Here is a 16,709-nt window from a genome sequence, read left to right on the forward strand (position 1 = left end):
AGAATAAGTCCCTAAATTGGCAACATTATGTCTTCCTTCCTCTTGGAAATTAGGCCATGATGGGTGTCCCTCCTGATGGTGGGCCAGCACACTCAGGAGGAATTTGGCTTAAGTCAATGAATAGTTTGTATTTACTTTTTGAAAAAGGACTACCCAAGAAGAAAAAAAACAAAGACAAGAAACAAAAAACAACATCGCAGTCCCTAAGGACTATAGTTTGGGGTGGACCTCTCTTTGAAAGAATTACAAAAATTTCAGTTGGCTACTCTTTAGGGAAAAAATTAATTTTCATTCATATCTCAAGTTATACTTTAAATAGTTTCATACAGATGAAATATTTTAAAATGTGAAACAGAGCTATAAAAACTACAATAAGAAAATACAGGTAGATTTCTATGCAATCTTGTAGTTAGAGATGTTGCTATTCATTCAGTCATTCTACAAACACTATGTGCTAATAAGCATTAGAGACCCAGTAGATCACACAGACATAATTCCTGTCCTGATGGGAGTCACAGGCTAGAAGGGGAAATAGGAAAAAGAAAATAAATGAAAAGTAACTGCATATTGATGTATGCCTAAAGGGGAAAATCCTGCAGACTTATGACATTGAGAATACTAGAGGGAAAGACCAGTGCTGAATAGGAAAGCATTCTGCCTCAGGTGAAACGTAAGGTGAAGTCTGAAGAAAGAGGACTATGACAACAGCTAACCACTCATATTCTTGTTCAGGCAAGGTTGAGCTTTGGACTTCCCAGGTGGTTCAGTGGTAAAGAATCCACCTGCCAATGCAAGAGACACAGGTTCAATTCTTGGGTGGGGGAGAGCCCCTGGAGAAAGAAATGGCAACCCACTCCAGTATTCTTGCCTAGAAAATCCCATGGACAGAGAAGCCTGGTGGGCTACGGCCCCATAGGGCTGCAAAGAGTCGGACATGACTTAGCAACTAAACAATAACCCACTCGTGTTCACTCTATGAATAAGGTAGTTTTCTAAGAGCTGTGCATGAATTAACCCACTTAATCCTCTTCAACAAGGCGAGTTAGATACTGTTACAGTGATGACTCCCATGTTACAGGTGAGGACAAGGAGAAGCAGCTTGCCCAAAGATGCAGAACTAGTGAACATGGAAGGCAGGTGAACCCCAGCAGCATGCTCTGGAGCTCTTCTTCTTGAAACTGGCTCTCTAGAGGAAGAGTCTGCCATAAAGAAGGTACATGAGTACACGTGTGTGTACAAGCACATGTTCCAAGCAAAGGAACAGCACCTGCAGAATAGTGGGAGCAGGAAAGAGGTTGACATGCTCCATGAATTGAAAGAAAGCCAATGTGGTGGGAACATGGTGCTCAAATATGAGTGACAGCGGTGAGATCAGACAGCAGGCAAAGCTGGATCACGCCAGGTCTTGCAGGCCATGGTTAGGAGAATGCCACGACTGGCTTAGGCGGGGTGGGTCAAGATGTGATTACACTTAACAGAGATCACTCTGCTATGTGAAGAACAGACTATGAGGGAACAATACCAAGGCCTTCTTGCTTCATAATTAGTCTATGTGGAACCACAGAAAAAAAGATTCAAACCATATAAAATTAAATACTTACTTTAAAAAAAAAAACTGTACAAAATTCAAAGGCAAAGGAGACAGACATCTATAATATTTTTTACATTTATAGATAGTTTACAATAAAAAGATTTGCAAATTAGCAACACAAAAAGAAAAAGTCCCTTTGGAGAAATGTGCAAGGAATATGAACGGAATATTCACAAAAGAAGAAATACAAATGGCTTATAAATATATGATAAATGTTCACTTGTGCATACAACTGGAAAAGATTTTTTTAATTCTGTGATCTAATGTTAAGAAGAATCTAGGAAAAGAAAACACTTATATACTGTCAGTAGATTATAAACTGGTTGTTTTCCAGGTAATATAGAACAAAAACCTCTTTCTTGACTTTATATTAAGAATAATTAAGGGTAGCCTCAAATTATAGTTAGGAGGATACGCACTGACACATGTCTAGAGGGAGATATTTTAAGTACATACATTCCCTAAACCACACTCTTTACCTACCTTTAATAATTATGCAGCAATGACACTGATATGGAGAGAAGTTTCCAAGGTTGCATATTTGTATTTAAATTTTTTATGTAAGCATATACACACAGAAAAACCTCTGGAAGAATAGGGATTTAATGACGGTAGGACTATGCATTTGCTTTTTATTTTTTTTTTATTTTATATTTTCATACAGGTTTTAAAGGTTACACTCTAATTTAGTTATTACAAATATTGGTTCTATCCCCCATGTTGTACAATACATCCATGTAGCCTATACTACACACAAGGCTTTGTATGCATACACACAAAGTGTATCTTTGTTTGCATTGCCCACTCCTTCACCTCTACATTGCCCTTCCTCCCTGCTTTAGTAACCACTAATCTGTTCTCTATATCTGTGAGTCTGCTTTTTTTTTTTTTTGCTATGTTCACTAGTTTGCTGTATTTTTTTGGTGATATAGGTGATAATGGCTTTTAACACCTATGAGTGCTCAGTCTCTCAGTCATGTCTGACTTTTTGCTACACTAGGCAAGAACACTGGAGTGGGTTGCCATTTCCTCTTCCAGGGGATCTTCCTGACCCAGGGACTGAACCTGCATCTCCTGCACTGGCAGGCAGGTTCTTTACTGCTGAGCCTCCGGGGAAGCCCTTGTAGGAGACAGGGGACACGAGTTCCATCCTTGGATAGGGAAGATCCCCTGGAGGAGGAAGTAGCAACCCACTCCAGTATTCATACCTGGAGAATCCCATGGACAGAGAAGCCTGGTCGCTATAGTCCATAGGGTCACAGAGTCAGCCATGACTGAGCACACATGCATTTACTTACTTACACAACTGATACAGTACTTATCTTTCTCTGTCTGACTTATTTCCCTTAGCAGAATGCCCTCAGATTCATCAACACTGCTGCAAATGGCAAAATGTCATTCTTTTAACTGAGTAGTATTCCATTGTGTGTGTGTGTATATATATATATATACAACACCTTTATCCATTCATTTGTTGATGTATATTTAGGTTCCTTCCACATCTTGGCAAGTATAAATAATGCTCTGCTGTGAACACTGGGGAACAAGTATCTTTTTGAATTTGTGTTTTTGGTTGGTGTTCGTATTTTTTTATATACCCATGAGTGGAATATGGTAGTTCTATTTTGAGAAACTTCCTTATTGTTTTTCACAATGACTGCATCAATTTACATCAACAGCTTAAGATGGTTCCCTTTCCTCCAAACTCTCAACAACATGTGTGATTTGTGTTCTTTTTGATGACAGTCATTCTGACAAGTGTGAGGTGACAGCTCACTATGGCTTTGATTTGCATTTCCCCAACGACTAGTGATGTTAGGTCATCTTTTTATGTGCCTGATGGCCAACGGTGTTCCTCTTTGGAAAAATGTCTATTCAGTCCTCTGCCCATTTTTTAATCAGGTTGTTTTCTTGATGTTGAGTTGTATGAACTGTTTATGAATGTTGCATATTAATCCCTACGTAGTCATATCATTTGCAAACATTTTCTCCCCTTCAGTAGGTTGTCTTTTCGTTTTGTCAATGGTTACCTTTGGTGTGCAAAGGCAATAAGTTTAATTAGGTCCCATTTGCTTACTTTTGCTCTCACTCCCTTTGCCTTAGAAGACAGAGGTGTCTATCCTCTGTCTCTTCCTTCTCTCCTCTCTGCTTGCTGCAAAGAAGGGGCCTCCTCTGGCCAGGTGCTCAGCCAGCCCATGGTCCTGCAGTCCTGGCCCCTTCAATTCCCTGCTCTCTTCTTGACCTCAATACCCATGCCCCTTCCCTTCCCTCCTCCCTCCTCCCTGGGTCCCTGCCTTCCTTCCAATATGTCCTTACCCTACTCTGCTGCCTCCTCCCACGGCATCCCTCTTTGCTCCTTCCCTTCCCGGTATGTTTCCACCCCTGGGCAGGTGTCCATCTGTACCTCTTCGGCCTATCACTGTGTCCTGTAGCATCAAGAGTACAGATTTACAGTCAGAGGCCTGGAGCACACACTCAGCTCTGCCAGAGTCCGCTTCCATGACCTCAAGTGAACAACTCTCTTAATTCCTCCAAGTCAATTTCTTCCTCTGTAAAACAAGGTTAATGATACCTGCTCCACCTCCCTCAATTATGTTTGAGGATCAAGCAAGATAATGCATGTAAAAGTGCTCTGTGAGGTTATAAAGCACTTTAACATTCTAGTTATTCCTGTTACTTCTCTCCCCTCAATATCCTGACCGTGCATCATCAAGGGAGCCTGACCTTCAGGCTGCTCATGGTGTTAACATGTAATAACAATGTCAGCATCTGCAGTTTCTGCTGTAAATTACTAATTCAGTAATGATCACATTTAATTTAAAACAAGTACAGTTGACCCTTGAACAACATGGGAGTTAGGGGTGCCAACCCTCCACACAATCAAACATCTATAGTCGGCCCTCCATCCATGTCTGCCTTCCTCAGAATAGAGTTGCACATCTGCAGGTTCAATTAGCTACAGATCATACAGTACTGTAGTATTTACTACTGAAAAATCTGTGCACCCATGCAGTTCGAACCCATGTAGTTCAAGGGTCAACTGCATATAATCTATGGTTTTTTAGTTACATGAGCATGGACTTTTGGAAGATAACAGCAGTAGTCAACAATTACTGAGCTCAAACCAGGAGTCATGCACTTGTTCTAAAATTGCTGATCAATTGTTCAGTTGTGTCTGCCTCTTTGCAACCCCAAGCACCACCCCAGGACAAGGCTTTATTATTATTTCCACTTTTTGATGGGGAAACTGAGGCAGAGCAATACTGCCATGATTTGAACCCAGGCATCTAGCTCTAGAGTCCATGCTTTTATACACTGTCCTGCAATGCCTTTAATGACTAAGTGAGGTCTACAGTGGAGGGAGAGAAACCAGTCAGGAGGCTAAGGCTCGAAAGGATTAGAGACAAGAAGATGGACCTCACCTGCACTCTTTTAAAAAGGCAAATGAAATTATTCATTTGCCAACTACCTATGTTGTTGAGGACTTAGGGTCATCAGGTACTTCCATATTCTGCTGGTGGGAATATAAACTCCCACAACCTTTTGAGAAGGCAACTAGCAGAATGCATCAAACACCTGAGGGATTCCTTCCCACACCGTGGGCTGACTCAGCAATGCCACTTCCAGCAATCCGCCCTAGACAGACAATCATGGACGTGCATAAGAGATGTTATTACAATGTTGTTTCTGAAACTGGGTAAAACAACTAAATGTCCAACAAAAGGAGATGAGGTAGAGAAACCATTATATACCAATATCAATGAACACCTTCTAATGTGAAATGATGCTGTAGAAAAGAAGGTAAAGCACATTGTCAAGGGAAAAAAGCATGTAAAAAAGCCTGTTGGTATGGGCTTTGGCATCTGACTGGTTCAAGTTCTGAGTAGGTTCACCAGTTTTCTGAACATGGCAAATTATTTAATTTTTCTGAGCCTCAACTTTCTCGTGTACAGATGGGGATAAGAAAAGCACCAACCTCACAGGGTTGTGAGAATTAATAAAGTAATGTATATAAAGTGGTTGGTACAGAGCCTGCTATGGAGTAAGCCTGTGATAAATGTTTCTCATTTGCAAAAATATCAAAAGTTAACACATATGACACACACACCCCATTATAAATATTTGTAAAAACAAGTATTATAAATAATGTAGTAAAGTTTTAACACTGGTTATCTCTGGAAGTAACAGATTTTTTTCTTTTAAGTTCTCTGTATTTTCTAAACTTTCTTTATTTGAACAAAGCCAGCAATATATTAACATTTAAGTATCTTCATTTTTTCAAGTAGCCTTAACAATAAATATTCCTTTAAATCTATTAAGTTTCTCTAGTATAACCCAGTTTATGCATATTGTGTTTAAGGAAATGGGGTACTTTTATTGATTTAATCTGAAGAGTAATACATTTCCCCCTTTATTTTTCAAGCAGCTTGCTCATATTTCATTATATAAAAGTCTTTTCTGCACTCATATATTTTCATATTAAGAGCACCCTGAAGGGATTATTAGAGCATAAAAGCTAGAAGAAAAGAATAGATTAATGTCTCTTAAAAAGCAAAGTTAAAGAAGAAAAACATGACAACTTCATGATAGTTATATGGGAAAAAAGTATACCTTACCTTAAACATGTAAGGCCAGAAATTACTGCAATAAATATCTCAACTCCATGGACAATTTCTTAGTGTGGTCAAAAGATGGAAGTAATTCAATAGTTCAGCAGTCCATCCAGTACAGTGACAATCATCCTGAAAGAAAAAAAGAGTCTCATTGTGGGAAATGTGATGGAGCAATACTCCTTTCCAATAGGAGAGGGGAATCAATTACTAAAGACAGTTATGCGGTTTATTATGATTAAGGCATTTTCTGGTTGCAGGTGGAAGTGGCAGACCAGAAGTAAAAAAGCCTAGGATATCATCATACCTCCTTTCCTTTAGGAAGAAGCTAGTCACTAGCTCTTGGGTGTCTCACCATCAGTTCACTTCTACTTCATGTGCTTCTCTTCATGTATCCATCAATCTGTACATAAATCAGCTCACAAATACCATCACTTTTTATATTGGTATCTTTGTCATTTCAGAATCAGACTAGCCCATAAGAAATACATGGCCTTTCTCTGAAAATCAGCTCCACTGAGGACCTTCACTGCAAACCGCAGTTCCCCTGGATTAAAACTCTGGGACTGCTTTCATGTCATCCCCTCCATCACTGGCCATGCCAGTATCAGTCCACCCCCACTTTCCCTTCAATGTCCTACTGCTCTCTACTCTTTCACTCCTATGCCTGGTACCTCAATGGGAAAGAATCTTCCTGCCAAGACAGGAGATGCGGATTTGATCCCTGAGTCGGGATGATGCCCTGAAGAAGGAAATGGCAACCCACTCTAGTATTCTTGCCTGGGAAATCCCAAGGACAGAGGACCCTGGCGGGCTACAGTCCATGGGATCACAAAAGATTTGGATATGACTGAGTGTGACTAAACAACAATAAAACATGCCTCCACTAATACCAAATTCTTTGGCACCCCAACCTGTTTACAACAGCAGCCTCTAACCTGGCCTCTCTCTGCAGATCACTACCTATCCAGCTGCTTTCATTCCATTACTTGGGTAACCTTGGATAGTCCCCTATCTTCTGGGTCTCAGTTTTCCTGAGTGTAAAATCAGGAACTGATTTCAACATTCTCCATCCTCATTGTGCTTTGAAGTCAGACGTGTTCAATTCTGGCCTAAGTACTCTAAAAACTCAGACACACTGTATTTCCTCAGAGCTCATTTATTATATATAAGATGGGGATGATATCATCTACCTCTAAGGTTGCTGTAAGAATAAGAACTATGCGATCTTGCACCTGACATACAGCAGGTACAGCAAATATTAGTCACCCCACCCCACCTTACAGGATACCTCCAACTCTGAAGTTCTTTGTTCTTCTCATCTCCAAATCTAGCATTCTATTACATCCACATCTCTTATATCCACAGTCGTAATACATTTCTCTTCCATTAAATGTAAACTCCTTTGCTGGCTTTCAGGTTCCTTCATAATCTGGCTCTACTTTATCTTATCATCCTCCAGCTTCCAACAAACACCTTCTGTCCTAGGCAGGTAAGTCTTGTTACGTTTCAAAGAACACGTACTCCTATGCCCTGCTTTCGCAACTATCATCCCCCACACAGGACACAGCTTTTCTTATTCCCTCTGTGAAGCCCATCTCAGGTTCACAGACTCAGAGATCCCACCTTCCAGATAATTTAACCCTCACAGTTTTTCAGTGGAACTGGCCATTGTTTTGAGTTTATTGAGCTTAGCTCTCCAACTGGAAAGTGACTATTTTGATTTTTTAAACTTGTTTTTCATTTTGGCATGGACTACATCAAAGCTTTTACAAATATGGTGTTTTTTTGTGTTTTTTTTTTTTGCATCATCTCTACAAATGCTCGTTGAAATTTATAAGCCTTTGTGCCTTGACCTAAGATTCTCTTATTAATTCCACTATTTTTGTTGTATGGAAGGAGCTTATTCCATCATCAGTAAGTAGACCATTCATAGGCAACCTGGGGTCTTTTCATAGAGCCAGAGATGACTTCTAAGTGTCTCCAGTGTGTGTAGATTTTGAGTCCAAGCAAACATATTCTAATTCCAAAAACCATTTTATAACCCAAACTCTTAGCAGCAGCAGGAATGACTCACAGTGAGGAAAGACTAGCTGCTAAACTTTTACCTCAAAAAAGATGAAGCCCTAGGAAAATGAAGCTTCTAAGGAGAACTAGAAGACACAGTAAAGGTTCAAGGGAGATGGAGGAAGATAAGCCAATGAAAAAGACAGAATGGTTACAGAGGCAGGAGAATAACTGTTACAGAGGCAGAGAGGTACATCAGCCCAAAGAAAGACAAGTGACCTCAAATGCTGTGTATGGAGACCAACAAGATGTCCCTGGATAGAACAATTACTAGGGAGGTCACTGGGCACCCCTGAGGACAGTTTTCAATAGGGCTGGTCCAGGATGCAGACGGAAAAGGATTGAGAAGAAGCTGGGCGAGCAAATGGAAACAAGGAGAGACTTTCCTGTCAAGAATTGTGGTTATCGAGCCAAAGGGGTTATGCTGGTCATTTTCTACCCTGAAGTTTACTTAACAGTCTGATAAAAACGCTCATTCTTATTTCCTTGCTCTATGCCTTTCCATATACACAGAGGTTGGCTACTGAAAATAATTTAATGCAAATCCTTCCAGACTCTCTCTCCTGACACCACTCTTGTGTGCCTGATTGTGGTTCTCTAAGAAACCTTAGAGAACCATTCAACAGCTATATGCTATCAAGTCTGAATGTCTAAATTTTATTTTCCTGCTCGAGATAAATGATAGTTATTCATTTAACAAAGAAAAGGCAATGTATCAGATACACTGAAATGTATCAGATCAACACAGCAAAAGTCCAGATTCAAGTCAGATATCATATGACTTACCTTTGGGTAACCTACATAATATATGCTAACTTGTCAAAAAGATAACTTTAAATATTTCTTTCTTTAAGGGTCTTTACCAAAAGTTTATAAAAATCAAATATGAATAACAAAGAAAATTTAAGCACAATTAGCATTTTTTACTCTCTTTCTATTTTGATATGATGATTTCACATTTATAAACAAATAAATGTGTAAGCATATTAAATTTTTATTAAAAGTGAATTCTAGGCATTATTTTGTAACCTGCTTTTCCCATTTATTTTTATATTGATGGAAGTGTTGTCACTTATTAGCCTCTTATGCCTTCAGTTTTAATGACTGTACAATCATCAATTTTAATAAACCTCTCTGAAGCATTTAAGTCACTTTCAATTTTTAAATATGTAGATAATACTAAGATGGATATCCTCAAACACACCACTAAGTACTTGCTAGGGAGAAAGTCATGGGTCAAACATATGAAAAAATATGCATTTGATATTATTGATAGCTTGTCCTATAGACTGTTTCATTCAATATGTGTTTGAGTGGCATATGCCGCTGCTGCTGCTGCTGCTAAGTCGCTTCAGTCATGTCCAACTCTGTGCGACCCCAAAGACAGCAGCCCACCAGGCTCCCCCGTCCCTGGGATTCTCCAGGCAAGAACACTGGAGTGGGTTGCCATTTCCTTCTCCAATGCATGAAAGTGAAAAGTGAAAGTGAAGTCGCTCAGTCATGTCCGACTCTTAGTGACCCCATGGACTGTAGCCCACCAGGCTCCTCTGTGCATGGGATTTTCCAGGCAAGAGAATTGGAGTGGGGTGCCACTGCCCTCTCCGGAGTGGTATACTGAGTAGCATATAAGTGGTATACTTCTCTACACTCCTTCTAAACATGGGTAGTATTAATTCTTAAATTATCCTATCTTACAGATTCTATAAGTTCCCTATTATTAACATATCTCTGAGGTTGAACATTTTTTACTTTTTTGCACTTCTTGTATATGTCCTTTGTTCTTCTGCTACAGTGTCCCCCTTATTTACTTGTATCATCTCTTCATCTATGAAGGATATTATTAGCTTGGTACTTTAATAATACAGAGAACATGGTATACTAATTGGGAACCTTTGGGTATCGGAAACAAAACCAATTCCAGTCTCTTTAAACCAGAAAGGATTTCTATCACAGGATACAGAGGTGTTCTTATAGGAGGATGAACTTTGATATAAGTATTGCAAATAGTTTCAGTTTTTAACTTTATCTCTAAAATGGTCCACCAGTTCACTGGTCTACTTCAAGAATTAAAGAAAATGCAAGTAAAGTCATGAATGTAAGCAATTATTGTTAAAACAAATATAAACTCAAAAAATGCTATTTCTTACCAAACCCTTACTAAGGTGCCTTATTCTTTTGATTCTTACAATGAGCCCATTAGGCAAGTGTTATCATTCCTCTCTTACAGATGAGCTGAATTAAGCATGTATAGTTAGTAAAGTTATAATCAGATATTTATTTAACAAACGAGCTTTGCACTGATGCTAAAAAAAAAAAAAGAGTTGATAACAGAATTATTCTCAGCTGTATTTTTAATAACATTTCTTAAAAGTCATCTCAGGAACTACTCCGGCCCCTATACCAACAGTAAACCAGGTTACTAATTTCTGCAGCATCTATTCTTTTAAATTTCACATTAGTAACCTCTCTTCTCCTTCCTCTATGATGTGTCTTTACTAATAAGTGCTATTCTGGCAACAAAATAAACAATTCTGTTTAGGAACTAAGGCCACTTCTTTAGTTACTACCAACTGAACCCCGTGACACACACTTTACTTTCTAACATTCCAAAGGCTCTTAAAGGTGCTTCAGTTGCTTATACGCTAGTGATGTCTGCAGTAACAGCACACACCTGAACCTATGCTTTTGTCAGGGTGGAAGCAGCACTGTGCTGTATAAATATTTTATGGACAGCTTGTACTGAAATTCTAGATGAGGAGGCATTCACAGATTCTATGTAATATGCTGATTGCTCAAGACCACACATTTTTTATTAATGCTTTGTGCAAGCTTTGCCATTTTCTATGGCATTCCCCTTGATTTAATCTTAAGTATATCCTTCCAAAATATTTTTATTTTTTAATGCATTAGTTGTGCTGTGGCCAAAGCAGTGTCTAAAATAATGGCAAAAGGAAAGCATATGATCACTGAAATTGGATGCACTCAGAATTAGTCTAGTCGCTGAGAACTCTGAGGGCAAAAGTACATATATGTGAGCCAGGGAGACAAGTTTCTCTGAAGGAATATTAACAGAACTAAATTATCCACTGCCAGAAAAGGGACTCTTTCCCCCACCCTTTTATAAACTCACTAAAGATTTATAGAAATGCTTACTAATTTGAAGGCTATTCTGGCCTTCCCAGGTGGCACTAGTGGTAGAGAATCTGCCTGCCAATGCAAGACAAGAGACTCAGTTTCAACCCCTGGGTTGGGAAGATGCCCTGAAGGAGGGCATGGCCACCTACTCCAGTGCTCCTGCCTGGAGGACCCTGTGGACAGAGAAGCCTGGCAGGCTACAATCCATAGGGTCACACAGAGTTGGACAGGACTGAAGCGACTTGGCACTGGGCTTCCCAGGTGGCGCAGTGGTAAAGAATCTGCCTGCCAACGCAGAAGACACAAGAGACATGGGTTCAATCCCTGGGTCAGGGTGATCCCCTAGAGAAGGAAATGGCAACCCACTCCAGTATTCTTGCCTGGAAAATTTCATGGACAAAGGAGCCTGGCAGGCTACAGTCCATGGGGTGACAAAGAGTTGGACGGAATTGACCACACACACGTGCACACCTCTAGAATACACAGGTTTACAAAATATGGTTTTGGAAACATTCAAGCAACAACAAATGCCTACAACTCCTGCCATTTAGGGGCAGGTACAGCACCCATACGTTAGCAAGCATGAGGAGAGTGGGGCTATGCCCACAGGTGACTCTCCTGAGTGACTGCAGAGGAGGCAGAGCCACCACCTGCCTTCCGCAGCCAGCACCTGGATAGTTATTGCCTCTAGGGCATGAGGCGTCCTCAATGTTTTTCTCTCCGATCTCTCCTCATTCACATGAGGAGGGGGCTCTGGCTTTCCCGCTTCAGGGAGGCTGTGGTTGGGCTTCCTTAAGGAAAAAAGGGTTTGAGAAGAGAGAAACACCACCACCACCACCATCTTCCTTCATATTAAGAGGAGATTCTTGGAGGAGAATGACTGTGGGACTCAGATCAGCAGAAGATCATACCTATTCCCTTGCAGCATCCTCAGATGTGCCAGAGCCCCCAAAGCCTGACCAGATACTGACTGAGCTTAGTCTCCCAGCTGTGACAAAGCATTCTCCCCAGCCTCAAACATGGCCAAGAAGCAGCGGGGACCAGTATCAATAGATGACCCAGGCTGCTTTCCTGACCTCATGAATTATAGTAAGAATCTGGAACCTTGGCACAACCCTGGGAGAGTGGTGTGGGAAAGAGATAAAAGTCTAATGAAGGTTACTTTCCTGCTACCTTAAGGGAGCAGAAGCTTACAGTCAAAACTAAATGGATTCAGGAAAATGCACTATTTCTTGCACTCTTAAGTATGTGGACTAAGAGTGATTTCCAATTCAAATTAACAACTGAGTGAGGATATGAGGAAGAAGGGTTAAGATCTAGTAACCTACATGTTTTTCTGATAATATTAGTTTAACTTCGTTGGCTTTCACCAGTGGATCAGAATGTTATTCAGAATAAAGAATGCTTTTAGAGATTCGTGTGGTTTTTGCTTTATGCAGGCATTCCACCAAGAACATCTGGCCTCGCTCAACACCCCTGCTGTTTAAAGGGTCTGCACTAACAGAGATAGGGGGCTCCAGAGGCATCTGCTGCTGATAGCCATGAGGCCTCATGGAGTGTAGTCACTTTGGAAAATTCGCTGCAATTCATGATCCTGATTCACAGTCTGGCCCAAGGTTTTTTAGGTTCAATATCCAGATTTTCTTGGAGCCAAAGATAATTACTCCCCCAGAGCGGGGTTAATGAATAAACCCACAGCAATATGTTAATGGTATGTGTGTGGGGGAATGCTTTTGTCCCCTCTATGCAAACTACTCCCTTCTGTGGAATGTTCTGAGCCAGCCACAGGGTCAGAGGTGGGCCTCCCATGTCCTCTCCCAGTGCACACACACGTCACCAGCCATGGATCATTGGACCACTTAAAGACATCAGACCCAGGCTGGGCCAAACTGTTCTCCTCTGGGGCTTGGAAACGGGGGCTGAGGAGCTGCCAGCCAGGCTCTGGAGGCAGGTGGATCTGTGAACAGCACCACAGACAGAGCCGGTCTGTAGCAGAAAGGTGAAGATAAAGCTGAGGGCAATAGAGCCAACATAGTCTTTGAAATTCCTTGTGCTTTCCTGTTTTTTGATTCCAGCTTGTCTCTAAGGATCCTGGATTCTTTGGAGTACTTCTGTATCCTGATAAAGTGCTTCCTAAATCAGTTTTACTCCTTGTAGTCGAAGATTCCCAACTGAATACCAATCTTCCCCTGATACCAGGTTATTAAGCCGACAATGGGGTGTGCTGGGTGAGCACTGAATCAGACCAGAGGGAAGTAGACCCAGGGTGGGGTGGGGAGTGGAGGGGAGTGACGGCAGAGTACAGTCCAGGCCCTCAACTAGAAACACCTCCCCACTGACTAGATCTCTCATCCCTCCATTTCAGTGTTTCCCCTCTGCCACATTGTGCCTCACTGAATTTTTCCAGGGTTGCAGGCTTAATACTTGAATACATTAAAAAAATACATATTCAAACCTATATATGATCAATTTTTCCTATTTTCAGCAGCAGACATTTTATTAAATCAAGATGTAACAGTAAAACTCTAAGAGTTATGAGTGTGCTCTGCTCTCAGGGTCCACCCTTTGCACAGGCTTGATATCTTAAAGATGAAATTTTTAGCATAGCTTGGGTCAACATTTCAAATAAAATTAAATATTATATACATAGGTGAGAGAAAACAGTTGTCAGAATATTATGTTTTCTGACAGAGAACTGGTAGGGTCTGGAGTAATTTCTCCCATAAACATCTTAAGTACAGCTTCTTGAAATGATAAAGAATAGTTCTGTTTGGCAATGATCATTTTATTTTCAATTGTCATCCTTGATTTCTCCTTAAGAACTTGCATCGATGTTATGACAATGTATAAATCTAGCTGCTTATACATGTATTTTTACATTAACAATGATGCAAACTGTGATACAATCTGGGGGAAAAATGAAATATATATAAAGTTTTAAGGGAGAAGGCAATGGCACCCCACTCCAGTACTCTTGCCTGGAAAATCCCATGGACGGAGGAGCCTGGTAGGCTGCAGTCCATGGGGTCGCTAAGAGTCGGTCGGACATGACTGAGCAACTTCACTTTCACTTTTCACTTTCATGCATTGGAGAAGGAAATGGCAACCCACTCCAGTGTTCTTGCCTGGAGAATCCCAGGGACGGGCTGCCGTCTCTGGGGTCGCACAGAGTCGGACACGACTGAAGCGACTTAGCAGCAGCAGCAGTAGCATAAAGTTTAAAAAATACTGTATGTAGAGGGCTTAAGAAAAAAGCTTTGCTCTTTTAAGATTAATCAATCAGAAATGAAATATCTAACTGCTATTCATGTAAATTATATTGGTAATATACATAATTTTGTTACCCTCCATTGCTTGGCAAAAGCAAAAAAAGAAAAAAACATGCATAGGGAATAAGGATCACTCAGTCATCCAAAGCAACTTCCTTACTTGGCATCTATATTTATGAAGTAGGAAGAGTATTTCCACTTAAAGCAAAGAAAGCAAAAGTGTGATGGCCTTTTGTTGTTTGTTGGTTTTTATGATCAGATCAGAAAGTGAGCGCCTCTCTGATGGGATAACCACCTGGCTCAATTTTGCCCTTTAAACCATAAGCCCCAGGATGGAAAGCTCTATACCATCCAGTATTTCTCTCTCTTTCAGTTTTCCGTGAAGGAAGGGAACACATCTGTGGGTGACCTGGGGATGTGGTGGCAGGAAGGCCCCCTTGCTGGACTCTGCACAAGGGAAGGGTGTGTAAGCAGGCAGTCATCAGCAGTCTGCTCTTAGATGCTCTGAAGGATGCCACATTACCTTCAGTGTGCCCTTATCCCCAAACTTCAAATGTGAATCATCTTTACTACCCCAGAAAATTGTAACAGAAGGTACCATTTTAAAAAACCAAACACCTACTCCTCTTGCCCCAAACCAGGAGTTCTCAAATGTTAGCATAAACAGCAATCACTTGGGGATTATTAAAGTACAGGTTGCTAGCCCCACCTTCAGAGTTTCTGATTCAGTAGGTCTGGGGCAGGAGGATGGTTGCTGCTGCTGAGATGGGGAAAGGTGACAATTTGAGAACAACTGCCTTCACCAAATCGAAGTCTGTTGGGCAGGGACACAAACTCTTCAGGAGATGACACAATCATGCACAGTATCAACAGTTGTTTACCAAGTTCCTTACCTTAGGTTAAGGGAACATAATGCTTTATAAGAAAAACAAAGTCCTTCCTCCCCTCCTCCCAACATGCCTGAAGTAAAACTGCTGTCCCAGGAAGAAGCACCAAGTTCAGAAAGAAGCTTTCTACTTCTTGAACACAAATGGCATGCTCTGTGAGCCAATGCACAGCTCCTCAAATGAAAGGGATTATCAACTCTCAGCTATCATCAAAGAATCAAAGCAAATAGCTGAGACTGAGATTACAACTAAAAGATAAGTACCAATGAGGTAGGAGGAACGTACTAATGGCACACACATGACTGGGTAAGGACTGAATGTAGGAGATCTCGTGGAAAGCCCCTTTAGTGCATGGCATAGCAGAGGCAACCCAGGTATTTGTTCCTCTTCCACCTCCTTACTACCCTCTCTGCAGCTTGCAAAGACAGGTTCTGAAAGGCTGCCAAGGTCATCTATTCTGGAGCCTCCAGGGAGGCTGCCCCACTGCTTCCTACCTGAGGTGCATCACCTCAGCAACCCCAAGTGTTTAAACTACATAAACAATTATGGAAAGACTGTATCAAGCCAGTGGTTCTCAAAGTTCAGAGTGCATCACAAGTATGAGGACGGCCTTTAAAAAGCACAAAATGCAGGAGTCCCACTCTTGAGATTAATTCAGTAGGTCTGGGGTAAACCCTAAAACAAGCTCTCAGATGATGTGAACGATGCTGGTTCAAGATCACACTATGAGAATCATTTGTTAAACTTAGTCCTTGCTTACATAAAACAGAAGTCTTTCCTTACACAAATGACTGAGAATATGGATGATGTCATCATGTGACTTATTTCAGGCAAGTACTGTACTACCTTGTGATTTAACTCTCCATATGTAGATTGGAGAAGGCGATGGCACCCCACTCCAGTACTCTTGCCAGGAAAATCCCATGGACGGAGGAGCCCGGTGGGCTGCAGTCCATGGGGTCGCTAAGAGTCGGACACAACAGAGCGACTTCACTTTCCCTTTTCACTTTCATGCATTGGAGAAGGAAATGGCAACCCACTCCAGTGTTCTTGCCTGGAGAATCCCAGGGACGAAGGAGCCTGGTGGGCTGCCGTTCATGGGGTCACACAGAGTCGGACACGACTGAAGTGACTTAGCAGCATGTAGATT

At 41.1% G+C, this 16,709-nt stretch overlaps 1 protein-coding gene across 5 annotated transcripts in view; it reads right to left on the reverse strand.

Moving 5' to 3' along the window:
• Positions 1 to 16,709, reverse strand: part of KANK1 (KN motif and ankyrin repeat domains 1) — a 217,994-nt gene that overhangs the window by 134,750 nt on the left and 66,535 nt on the right. For all 5 annotated transcript variants that reach the window (XM_024996142.2, XM_010807860.4, XM_002689629.7 and 2 more), the window contains one exon: positions 6,208 to 6,333. The gene's annotated coding sequence lies outside the window, so the exon portion shown is untranslated. The remainder of the gene's footprint in view (positions 1 to 6,207; positions 6,334 to 16,709) is intronic.

The sequence above is a fragment of the Bos taurus genome, chromosome 8 (assembly GCF_002263795.3).
Source record: "Bos taurus isolate L1 Dominette 01449 registration number 42190680 breed Hereford chromosome 8, ARS-UCD2.0, whole genome shotgun sequence".
NCBI lineage: Eukaryota > Metazoa > Chordata > Mammalia > Artiodactyla > Bovidae > Bos > Bos taurus.